Genomic DNA, 12,376 nt, shown 5'->3' with positions numbered 1-12,376 from the left:
TGCAGCTACTTGTTGTAAAGTGAATCTTTGTAATAATGGCCTACATCAAACTCTGGTCAGGCCAATCACATAAGGCGTCCCTTTCCATGTAAAATAAACTGCTATACTTTTTTCTTGTTTGTAAAACTTTTTTTAATGAGAAAATAATTGAAGATAAGCATTATTAATGATAATGCTAAATGATATTCTGTAGACTTAAGCTTTGTTTCACGCACAAGCCTTTCAAGTTATGCTCCTTTGGCTGTGAGCGCGGAAAGATGTTCGACGCTTGGACTTTCAAGCGCTAAAGTCACTCGTACATTGGCTGCTGTATGTGGATCGTCCGTGCGGTCACAAAAATTGGGCTGCATGTGGACAGGGTGTGCGGACATCCTCCTGAAGACAAAAATTACGTCACGCGGATGGTGGGCCGACACGGACGGCCAAAGTGTACTTTGGGCTTTACTGAGCTGGGCATTAAGCACTGCTCTAGTGTATCTCACTTTGCAGCTATCTGAAAACAAGCAACTTTCAAAATGTTTGTTTTGAGTCGGAGCAAGTCCTGAGCTTCACATTGAGACATGATTTTAACGGCCCACAATTTGAGAACTCTTACCCCTCAGTTTGGGGTCTGGGATTCATTGTTCCTTAATCCTATCCTCCCCCCACCTTCACATCACCCTTTTTTCCTTCCTTCCTTCCTTCTCTCTCTCTCTCTCTCTCTCTCTCTCTCTCTCTCTCTCTCTCTCTCTCTCTCTCTCTCTCTCTCTCTCTCTCTCCCTCTCTCTCTCTCTCTCTCTCTCTCTCTCTCTCTCTCTCTCTCTCTCTCTCTCTCTCTCTCTCTCTCTCCTTCTTCTGCGGCCCCTGACCCTCCATTTCTCTCTTTCTCTCCCTACTGCTATAGAAGCCAGATGAGAGCACGAATACCGTCCCACCCTACCCCCCTTCCCTTCTCACTTTTCTTGTCCCCTCTCCCCCTCTTGTGTTTTTTTTTTCACTCCCTGAGAGCTACACGAGTAACAGAGATGGAGAGAAAAAGCAAAAGGAAGAAATAGAAAGCTCCTGTATCCCATACCCCCCCTCCTCCCCAACAAGCCATATCCTTGTATGTTCACATGCCAGACTTGCGTAAACTCACCAGCATCTGATCTAACTAAAAGTAACAATACAACTAATTTTAAGGGGCGATGAATTGAGAAATAAACTTTTCCTTGAGCTTTTGATATATAAAAGGTCTTGGTAATAAAACATTATCCCGTAAGTTTCAGAGCTGAAAACAAAGAAAAGTTAGTCAAACCTTGTTAGTCAAAGAAAAGCTTTTATAGACACCAGGCCCAGAAAACGATCGTGTTCGCATCTAGACGTCATCGACTGACAAAACACCGCCTCTACAGAATAATAAGCACGTGAAATTCAGTAGCCCCGCCCACCGATTCTTCGGATCACGCTAGCCAGCAGCAATAAACATGCCGAAGAATATAGCAAGATATTGCGCTATTCCTGGTTGTGAAAGAACACAGTCGCTGCATAAGCTTCCTTCAGATCCTGATATTAGGAATGTGTGGTTGCAGGGGCGTGGGACTGGGGGGATAAAGGGTACTGAGTAACCAGGGCCCGAGGCAGGGAAGTCCGTTTTCTATACATACACATACATGGTACGGGGGCCCAGCAAGATGGTTTGTACCCAGGGCCCAAAATTTGGTGCTACGCCCCTGTGTGGTTGAACTTTATTTTTAATGAAGTTCCAGCTCACGTGGGGAAGACATGTTCACTTAATTTCACCCCGGGATCGTTTGTAAACAAATCTCACAATGCTATTTCTTCTATATTGGATCCGACAGGAGGAATGGTGCAACACACTTATGTGAGTAAAACGTGTTTTTATATGTAATAGCACTGCATTGTTATAGATTGTTTTGCTCATGTGTACATGTCTAACTTTAGCACGCTTGACTCAGACACATATGGGCCAGGGCTCGCAAAGCCCAACGTCCTGAGGCTGTGTTTTCCAGATGGGCTACCAAAACGGAAGCCCGTCGGCAGGCCGATGAATATTCCTTTCTTTTTCTGCTATTCTCTCTCTTGACTTGACATTTGAAGGGTGAGCTTGAGCACGTGCATGTGTGCGCGCGGTTCACACTTATATCGTCTGATCTTGTGGGCTATGCAATACAAAAATAACAGTCCAATCAATTGCGGGTGGATGAGAAATAAAGCATTGTGTTTGTTTGAAAAAGACTACTTGAATCATTTCGGTTGCCGCTTTCAAAACAACCCCTCCCTCATGTGGACTTAACTAACAGGGCAACGCGATCACATGTTAATGTGTATTAATAGTACGAGTGTGAAATCTTGTGGAATGGATATGCCAAAAGGACTTTTGGCATGCATATGCTACGCGTTTTTCGCGTGCATATGATATGGACTTTATGACGTGCATATGACACGCTCTTGGGTAGGATTAGGGTAGATCGTACGTATAATACGCCATAAAGTGCGTATCATATGCATGCAAAAAGCCATGTACCATATGCATGCCAAAATTCATTTTGGCGTATACATTCCACGAGATTGCACACTCGTACTATTGATACGCATTTTTGTAAGATCGGGCTTGACAGGGGCATAGATATGACAGGAGCTGAAGCTAATTAAATATGCAAATCTATCCAATCCTAGCCGTGGGCGTTTACTTCCAAGTCTCCAGTGCGTCACGCCCATCAAAACCAAGCATTCAGGAGAGAGCCTCAAAGCCACTGTAGAAAATAGCCTATTACTTATTTGTTATGATGTTTTTGAATTTAAAAACCACGCGGACATCATTAATTGACCTCAGACAACAGTATAAAAAAACAAAACAAAAAACAGTGCATGACACCTTTAAAGGTGATGTGTGTAATTTTCCATTGCTAAAATTTTTTCTTCTATTTCAGATTAAAGGATTACTTCACTTTAAAATGAAAAGTCTGCATGATTAACTCAACCTCAAGCCATCCTAGGTGTATATGATTTTCTTATAGGAATAAATATCCTGATGTTTCCAAGCTTTATAATGGCAGTGAAAAGTGCATCCATCCACCATAAAAATGCTCCACACAGCTCCGGGGAGTTAATATAGACCTTCTGAAGCGAAGTGATGAGTTTGTATAATCAATATATCTATATTTAAAACTTTATAAAGTAAAATATCTAGCTACCCCCAGACCGCCCTCTGTATTCAACTTACAAACACGCATAACGACGTATGACGTCGGACCTAGCATAATAATTTTGAAATGCAAGAGGCATTACACTTTCTACATAAGTTGAATATGGAAAGTTGTGGAAGTCCATAAGCAGAATTTCATTTTGAAGCAGTCTCGAAATCAAGCAAACTAAGGCAACGATCATTGACAATGGACTAGATTCTCTCTCTCTCTCTCTCTCTCTCTCTCTCTCTCTCTCTCTCTCTCTCTCTCTCTCTCTCTCTCTCTCTCTCTCTCTCTCTCTCTCTCTCTCTCTCTCTCTCTCTCTCTCTCTCTCTCTCTCTCTCTCTCTCTCTCTCTCTCTCTCTTTAGTAACAGTGTAGAGGGTCTGATTCATTTAACGAGTCGATTGGTTGAAACGAGTCAGAGAACAGATTAGGAAATTTGAACTGGTTCTCAGTCATGCGTGTGCTTGTTCTATGCTACATTTCATTATATTGTTCACACAGCCTTGAAACCAAGCAAACTGAGGCAATGATCATTCGTGCTTTACTAGACTGTCTCACTCTCTTTAATATTGTTATAGGTGGTGTGATTCATGATGAGCTTGTTTAATGAGCATGGTTAAAATGCTAATTTGAATCAGTGCTCAGTTGAGCATTTTCCAATTTGTATTTTTTTTAGCGAAACAACATTGTTACACTTAAAAAATTAAAATGTTTACATTTTATTCTAAGGTGGCATAGTTACAGTCATAATGAGCATGTCATGTGCAAGAGTTTAAGAAAAACATGGACATATTCATGCTCATTTCACTGTGTAAAAATGAACAATATATGCAGCGAATGGTTACAGATATACGTAAATGTATATGACAAAAAAAAATGCAAGGTTGCTGTATTTCAGGTGTCCTAGTTGTAATTCCACTTTGAGAGCACCTTGAATATTATATTTATAATAATTTCAATACCACACTATTTTTCATAAAGTTCCATTGATTGTGGACATTATTGAGTAACTAATATAAGTAATTGATGACAATATTGTAATTTAACTTATAACGTTGTACTTACTCAAAGTACTGAGTATTGAGTAATATTATTTAACTATGTACTTACTATAGAGTTGTGGTTAGGATTTGGCATAATTTACTGTCATTACTATAATAAGTACATTAAGTAATTAATGCGTGTTACCATTAAAAGTTCTTTATTGGTATTGATTGTTCCATGAAGTACCTTTAACATTCTCGGAAGCTTTCTATTCCACAAAAGTTTCTTTAAAAAGCTTCTTCAGATTGTTAAAATGTTTTTCACACTATGAAAAATAGATGGTTCTTTAAAGAACTGTTAATGATGGTTCTTCTATGGCATCACTGTAAAAAAAAAAAAAAAACATAAAGGTTTGGAACCTTTATTTTGAGCTATTTTTCAAATTTTTTTTTCAAATGTATACATTAAAAACATTTTTTATTGTTTTATATCAATTAATTTGCATTGACTTAGTGCTCTCAGTTGATTTATATATATATATATATATATATATATATATATTATTGTTTGCTCCGCACCTTTAGTTTTTTAAATCACACACAACAGTTGCAGAATTACATGTAATATACACATTTATTAATCACAGAGGTTGACGGTCTATCTTTAACTGTCCTTGTGGTAATATATTACATTTGTTGCTATGGACCTAATTGATATCCATATATAATGCTCTTTTTAATAATACAGTTTGATCATTTTATTATCTGTTTTATATATATAACCCCTGTGCTTTATAGCGCTCCCTTTTTTGTAAGTAGCTTGTGTAGTTTCTTTCCCAAAAAACATAACTTGTAGTTGTGGCTTGCCAAGACAGTTTCAGAGTAGCTTCCCCAATGCTGAAGCTCACACCTCGAGATAGTTGGATAGAGAGATATGGGGCGTTGAATGATGTTGTTGGGCTCAACAGCGTCCGGTAAGAGAGGGCTTGAGTCTCAGCGAGAGAAACGAGTTGTTAACACACGAGTGTGTGTGTGTGCAGTGAAGGGGGATGGCTGCCTTGTTTGTAGCTTGTCAGCAATTGCCTGAGACAAGCTTCCCCTGCATGTGTGAAAGCTGCTTGGCTTGAATGCCTGGACTGTACCAAATGGCGTCAAAAGCGAAGGGGGGGACGGAGGCGAGAAAAAACGATCAGACTGGAGACAATAGGCCCCTGAAGTGTTCCCCCCAAGTTGCTTTGATGTTGTCCTAGTGTCTAGATGCTGAAGGGGACCAGGGACTGCAGGGAAGAGCAGCCCTTTGTGTGGATGTGTGTGCACTTTTTGGGCCAGCACGGACAAAAGGGAGGGGTACAAAAGCCTGGAGAGAAATAAGAGAAGAAACAAATGATGAAAACCCAAATGATCCTGAACGTGTTTTTGTATGGCTGCTGTGTGTGAGAGGGCACACAGAAAGGGAGAAGAGCGAGAGAAATAGGAGGAGACGCTCGCTCGTACACGGGGGCTGATAGAGTGACAGAGAAAGAGAGGGGGTGAGTACTGTATCTTTTGCTTTAGCATCAGATCACTCTTTTTTTTATTCGCCTTTCTTACTTTATCTCTCTCTTTTGTTCGAGGAGGGTGGGTGTGCGAAAAATGAGACCCAGAGTTGGAGCCCAAGTTGGGGCTGCAAACAGCGTGCTGCTATTATTGTGGTTATTCCTGGTTGGTGCGTCTACGTGAGCGTGGGTAAAAACGTTTACGCTCTGTAATTCTTAGTCCTTGAAAAGATATATGGATATATGGAAAGAGCAGGGGGTGAAGGGGGAGTGGATGGTTTGGAATGTGTCATTGGATAGTCTGGATGAGTTGCCCTCCATGCCAGAATAAACCTCCTCTGCTCTCCTCTCATTATTGTCTGGTTATTCAAGCAGTCCATGTGTGTGTGATAGCTGCAAAGCAACAAGAGCTTTTTTCTTTCTGTATGTCAGGATTGTCACTCTCGGCAGCCAGTGAATTGTGCAATGATTGGAGCCGTGTGTGTGTGTGTGTTTGGGGGGCGGTTCTATTCTGCCTGGGGGGTTTCTCGGTCTGTGCCCTCCATGGTGGTAGCAGACTGCTTTTACACTACCAGCTGTTCTGAAAACCTGCAGTGATTTTCTCTTTCTTTCTGCCTGTCTCTAACGCTAAAGGTTATCCATTCGTCTCCGGTGTGACACGCACATGCAAATGCTTTTTGATGTGTATAAACCAGTTGTTAGAAAAGTCAAACAATTTGAATTTATTTATAATTTTTCATATTTTATTTTTAAGAGTTTATAGGCACTACAGTGTCTTTTATTCCATAGGTTGCACGATATATGTTGCCTTTACTTGCTTGTCAGAAGATTCTATTTATTCCAACACGGCTGAAGTCATAATGAGCATGTCATGTTCAAGAGTTCAAGAAAAACATGGACATATATATATGTTCATGTCGCTGTGTAAAAATGTACAGTATGCAGCGTTATACGTAAATTCATATGACAAAAAAAAGCAAGGTTGTTGTATCTCAGGTGTCCTAGTTGTAATTCCAATTTGAGAGGACCTTCAAGTTTCATATTTACAATAAATTTGATTCTATGACAGTGATGACACTATATTTATCATAAAGTTACAGTGATTGGGAATTATTGAGCAACTAAGATCAGTAATTGATGTCAATATGGTAATTTTACTTAAATATTTGTATAATTTAATGTATCTTAATATATCTCCTAATGTTTGTTAGTGAAATAACGAACAATGAGCACTACAGTATTGATTAATATTTGGTAATGTTAGTTGATAACTGTTCATTTTTAGTTTCAGTAAACAACTTTTTATTGTAATAATGAATTAATAATGAATTAGTAAAAAAATTGTCATTGTTATTTCATGTTAACTAATTTTAACAAATGAAACCTTATTTTAAGTGTTAGGAATGACTCTGATTTGGATTGGATGAGCCACGTCTGAACCCACTGTAAATTCCGATAAACACACAGTTGTGACTATACATTGTTTATTAATGTGCATTCTATATAAAGTTGATATTTTTGTTTGGAAACAAAAACTATTTATTGAAAATACATGTCTATTGCTGCTGTTTTATAAAAGCTTTACTAAATCTTTAAATGTCTTCATTCAGTGGACCTTCTATAAATAGCAACAGTTTTATAAATGATGTAATACTGAATAGTTCATATTAAAATATTTACAGCAACAGAGTTTAATAGATTTTTATGATGTTTGAGATGGAACTGAGGAACATGAACATAGTGTTTTATTTGATGTGAACATAATGGTTATATGTCCCCTGAGTTTAATAGCAATTACACGCAAACTGAAAGTCAAGTGGAATAAAAATTACAGTGGTTTGCGAAAGCTCATTAATCATGTTTTAAAAGCATTACACATGCCAATAGAGAATGTAAATGTATCCTGCAGTTTTGACATGGCAGCTTCACAAAACATTTTTTGTATGTTTGTTTTGCTGTTGTTGTCCGCCTGCTTGACAGCGAGAGGTCGTGACAGAGGGCATAAGAAAGGTAAAGAGCACCGGGTCAGATGTCTCCTTCATACTCTATGATGATTTGAAATAGAGGTGACCCAGATTTTGCCAAGTAGGATCTCTTTCGTTGGCCCTGGAACAATATTCCAGTCCAACAAACCATAATCTTAACCATTATACATCTAAAACCATAGGCTACCAACTTGATAAAGTTAGGTGTGGAATATTTCAACTTCAGACATTAAAGCGGATGAAAATGAGGCAGTGAGGAGCAGAAGTCTGTCCAGTGTGACATACGCTGGTTTAATCTGGTCTAGCTAGTCTCCTGGCCTGGCCAAACTGGTGTTCATCTGGTTTAGCTGATCAGCCATTTGGTTTCCTAATTTAACCAAGTATAACAAGCACCTAAACACTTAAACAGATTGACTAAGCTGGGAGACCAGTTTAGTTCAGTAAACCAGCTTAGTTCTCAGTATAACTGTGTAACAAAGTTAGAAGGTCAAGTAAGAAGGAGGCGGAAGTAAAAGCGCACTTAAACACACACATAAACAAAACCCAACGTAAATGTCCAGGACGGGTCCTCTGTCGTCCTTCACTGTCGTCGCTCCTCATGAGCTCCCGTAGCTCCTCCGTGCGGGCCTCGGGTTACGCTCATTATCAATCACACCACCAGCCTTGCTCCATTCTCACGGCTCTGGGCCCCACCCTGCTTGCCACATATACCCCAAAATGAAAGTAAAAGCAGCAGCCCCTCATGAAAGACTGCTGCACACGCATAAACAAAACTCAATGTAAATGTCCAGGCCTGCTCCTTTCTTGTCCATCACTGACGTTGCACCTGCTTCCGTAGCTCCTCTGTGAGATACAAGGCCATTGCGGCACACAGGTGAAGCTCATTATCAATCGCACCATTCTCACGGCCCTCTGTCTTGTCCTGCTTGCCACAAACTATATTCCTATCCATCTCAACTTAAAATTCGTTTGCAGCGAATTCAATCTGGCTGAAGTTTAAGATATGAAACCAAGGCCACCAAATACCATTTTCCGTTCGAACTCTGATATGGAATATTCCGACTGTAATAGATAGAAGTCTGTTCAGTGTGACATACACTGGTTTAATCTGGTCTAGCTAGTCTCCTGGCCTGGCCAAGCTGGTGTTCGTCTGGTTTAGCTGGTCAGCCATTTAGTCTCCCAGCCAAACCGAGTTTAACAAGCACTTCAGGAAAACACTCTGACTATAGGCTGGGAGACCAGCTTAGACCAGCAAACCAGCTTATTTTCATTATAACTGTATTTCTATCCTTCACAACCTAGTGTTCGCTTGCAGCAAATTAATCTGCCTGAAGTTTAAGCTATAAAACCAAGGCCACCAAATACCATTTTCCGTTCAAACTCTGATATGGAATATTCCGAGTTCCGGCCATAAAGTGTATGTAAGCAAAGGCTGTGATGAATAGAAGTCTGTTCAGTGTGACATACGCTGGTTTAATCTGGTCTAGCTAGTCTCCTGGCCTGGCCAAACTGGTGTTCATCTGGCTTAGCTGGTCAGCCATCTGGTCTCCCAGCCAAACCGAGTTTAACAAGCACCCCCTGAAAACACTCTAAAACTAGCCTGACTAGGCTGAGAAACCAGTTTAGACCAGAAAAATATTTTTGTTTTCAGTTTCAGCCGTATTTGTATTCTTCAAAGCCTAATTTTTGTTTGTGTCAAATTAAATCTGTCTACTCTATAATCCGACATAGTGAGAACCATCCACATGCATTTCCAATAAATACCAGGAGTGTGCCAAAGAGGGAGGTAGATTGCAGGGTTTGGACTGAGAAATGGAAGGAATAAGAGGCCTCTGAGATCTGCTACCGAAGGAGGAGAAGAAGAAATGGAGGGAGGGGTTGGGATTTGATCAGTAGGATGGAGAGATGTGCCTCCAGAGAGAGCACCAAAGGAAATAAATGGATTTATTCTTCACAGTTGTCAAATATCCAATGCATAAATTACGAGTGTGTTAAGGGGACGGCTAATAACTCACAGCAAACATAAAACACATTTAGTTAGATGACAGTTTAGTTAATTCTGGGATGCGCGTCTGTACGGTCATAATTGTTTCATTATTTCATTGGAGACAAGGCGCATCTCGGTCAGCAGGGATTTTCGAACCATAAAAAAGGAGAAAGATTCCCAATCTCTCTTTTGAAAAGCATCCCTCTTTTGAGCGCTCTCGCCTTCCGATGTATCCTCCGCTCTAATATCTTTTTGAATAGGTGGAAATGTGCGCGCTAGCCTTGTGTGCCTAGCCGTCGAGATGATTGCAAATTCATTTAGAGGTGCCTATCACACAAAGATGTGGGGATGGAGGGAGAGATGGAGGGGGTGGGGTGCAGAGAGATGATGCCTTGGGTTTTTTAAAGCACATTTGTATTCATGTCATGGAGGAGGAGAGCGCAGAGAACGAGAGAGGAGGCGGCTACCTTAGCGTGACAGACGTTAGGAGGAGGCTATCCAGATTAGTATGACAGGCGCTAGCAGAATATGCCAAACGCCTGGTTCAGGTCGAGTGCTGATGTCACAACCGGCCGTTCGCTGCTTTAAAGTGGAGCAAGTGTCAGAACTCTGACGTAAATAATTTAGTCGGAGCGGGGCGCTGTCACTGGCTAACTGCGGCATTTGCACTTTGTTTATTGTTTTGGACTTAACACGGTGATAGCGGTCAGTTACATAATAAAATATTTTGCTTCATGTAAAATATATAAAGGGAAATGCTCGAAAACACACTTCAGTACTATTGAGAAGCATCAATAGGCCACTTTACGACAACTAGCATGCGCAGAAATGCATTGTGGGAGCATGTATGTTTATCATAGACGTCGTGGGTGTGTTGGAACATTCGGGTATTTGTGTATGAGCTCAGTTTGAAAGATGGCGCTGGAGATGTCATTTATTGTGGTTTGGAGGCTCTGGTCACAGCATCTTCATACTTCTAATGAGTATCTCTCTCTCTTTCTTGCTCTCTCTCTCTCAGCTCCCCCCACAGCCTCCTGTAAATCACAGTTTTCGCTACGCTCCACTAGTGACACAGGACATGCTCGCACACTCCAACGACCGATTACATCAGGCGACTCACACGCGCACATACACAGTGAAACCAAACTACTGATTTCAGGAAGAGAAAGCATCACCTCTCACTCTTGTCCTCCCTGTTTGTCTCTTTAAATCGTTCTCACTCATTTTCTCCAATCTCATTCTTGGTTTCTGTGGCTGTCTGCCTCTATTTCCCTTTCCTGTCTGTCTCACTCTCTTTCTCTTCTGCTCTTTTCCATCCTCCATCTGTCTTACGCTTGCCTTCTTTTCCTCCCTGCCTGGCTCAGTCTCTCTCTCTCTCTCTCTCTCTCTCTCTCTCTCTCTCTCTCTCTCTCTCTCTCTCTCTCTCTCTCTCTCGCTGCTTTTTTGGTTTCATTTCCCCTACATGTCTGTCTCACTTTCTTTCTCTCTCTTTTTTCCCCTACCATCTCTCATTTTCTTCCTGTCTGTCGCATTCTTGTTTTCCTTACCTCTTTTCTCTCTGTCTATCTCCCTGTCTTTTCTTCCCCATCCCAATGTCCTTTCCCTGTCAGTTCCCCTCCTGTCTCTCTCTTCCTCCCATTCTTTTTGCCTCTCTGCTTGTCTCTCGTTTTCTCTCCCTGTCTATCTCCCACTCTTCCTCTCTTACGCTTTCCTTCCCTGTCAGTCTCCCTCTTTATCTCCTTGTCTTTCTCCCTCTCTCTTCTCCATCCCTGTCTCTCTGGCTCTGCCGCCCACACTGGGCTCATCATTGATGCGTTTAGCAGCACCGCTGAGCAAGAGACGCAGGCCATCGATTGGCTGCGTAATCGACATGGATTTTTGCCCAAAGTGGTGAAAAATATGCCATGGCTATGGCCAAGCAATTTCTCCAGGCTTCTCCAGCCAGGAAGGAAAAAGACCCCAGCAGCTCTATAATTGATATGGAGATCAATTTCCCTGCTTTGGACTGTACAGTCTTACACTGACCGGCCCAGTCAACCGTGCGGCTTGTGGCTTCTGCCATGATGGAGGGCAGATGAAATGGTGGGAAGAGGATGAGGAGAGATGGAGGGATGAGAGGGAGGGGGTAACATAGCCTTGTTGTGACATTGTGGCTGATCGCTATATGTGCTGCTTTGTTCGTGCTCCGGAGGTTTGGATGATGACGAGGGACCAGTTTTCGCTAGCATATATACAATGCCAACCAACCGACATGTGAACGGCTAATGCTGGCAGCAATCTTTGTCTGTCCCTGGTGTTCATACCGTTTTTTCCCCTTCTCTTCCCCTCTCTTTCTCCTTAATAACTTCACCATCTGTCTCTGAGACTGCAAAATCATTCAGGCCCAGTTTCAGGAGAAACAAACCTTGTCCTGACTGTCTGCGTCTTCCCCATTAAGACCAGAGGCCCTCTGCTACAAGCCAGACATGCTGCATTGGCTGCCATCTTGGCTCAAGCCATGGCCACTCCACCTGGAGCCATTTTGGCTCTGGTTACTGTAGTAAGACCAGAACATCCAAACATAAGCACTAAAATCCAAAGGTCCAGGATATTGCTACTCTGTGCTTTGCATCGATTGGCAGAGGGCTCCTCATGGGCCAGTGACATCAGGTGATTGGAGGTGGAAAGCTGTCTTGGCTCCCGTCTCGGTGGTTAAACCTGCGACCATTTTGGAA

The 12,376-nt window shown here is 41.6% G+C and overlaps 1 protein-coding gene across 2 annotated transcripts in view; it reads left to right on the top strand.

Annotated features, from left to right (window-relative positions):
• The window catches only part of bcl9 (BCL9 transcription coactivator), a 177,673-nt gene that overhangs the window by 12,508 nt on the left and 152,789 nt on the right, over positions 1-12,376 (top strand). The window contains exon 1 of one of the 2 annotated variants that reach the window (XM_067441016.1): positions 5,333-5,684. The exons of the other annotated variant lie outside the window; for it this stretch is intronic. The gene's annotated coding sequence lies outside the window, so the exon portion shown is untranslated. Of the gene's footprint in view, positions 1-5,332; positions 5,685-12,376 lie in introns of those variants that run through there. 2 annotated transcript variants of the gene reach the window in all.

Source organism: Pseudorasbora parva, chromosome 4 (genome assembly GCF_024679245.1).
Source record: "Pseudorasbora parva isolate DD20220531a chromosome 4, ASM2467924v1, whole genome shotgun sequence".
Taxonomy (NCBI): domain Eukaryota; kingdom Metazoa; phylum Chordata; class Actinopteri; order Cypriniformes; family Gobionidae; genus Pseudorasbora; species Pseudorasbora parva.
This window is presented reverse-complemented; position numbering and strand designations above follow the sequence as displayed.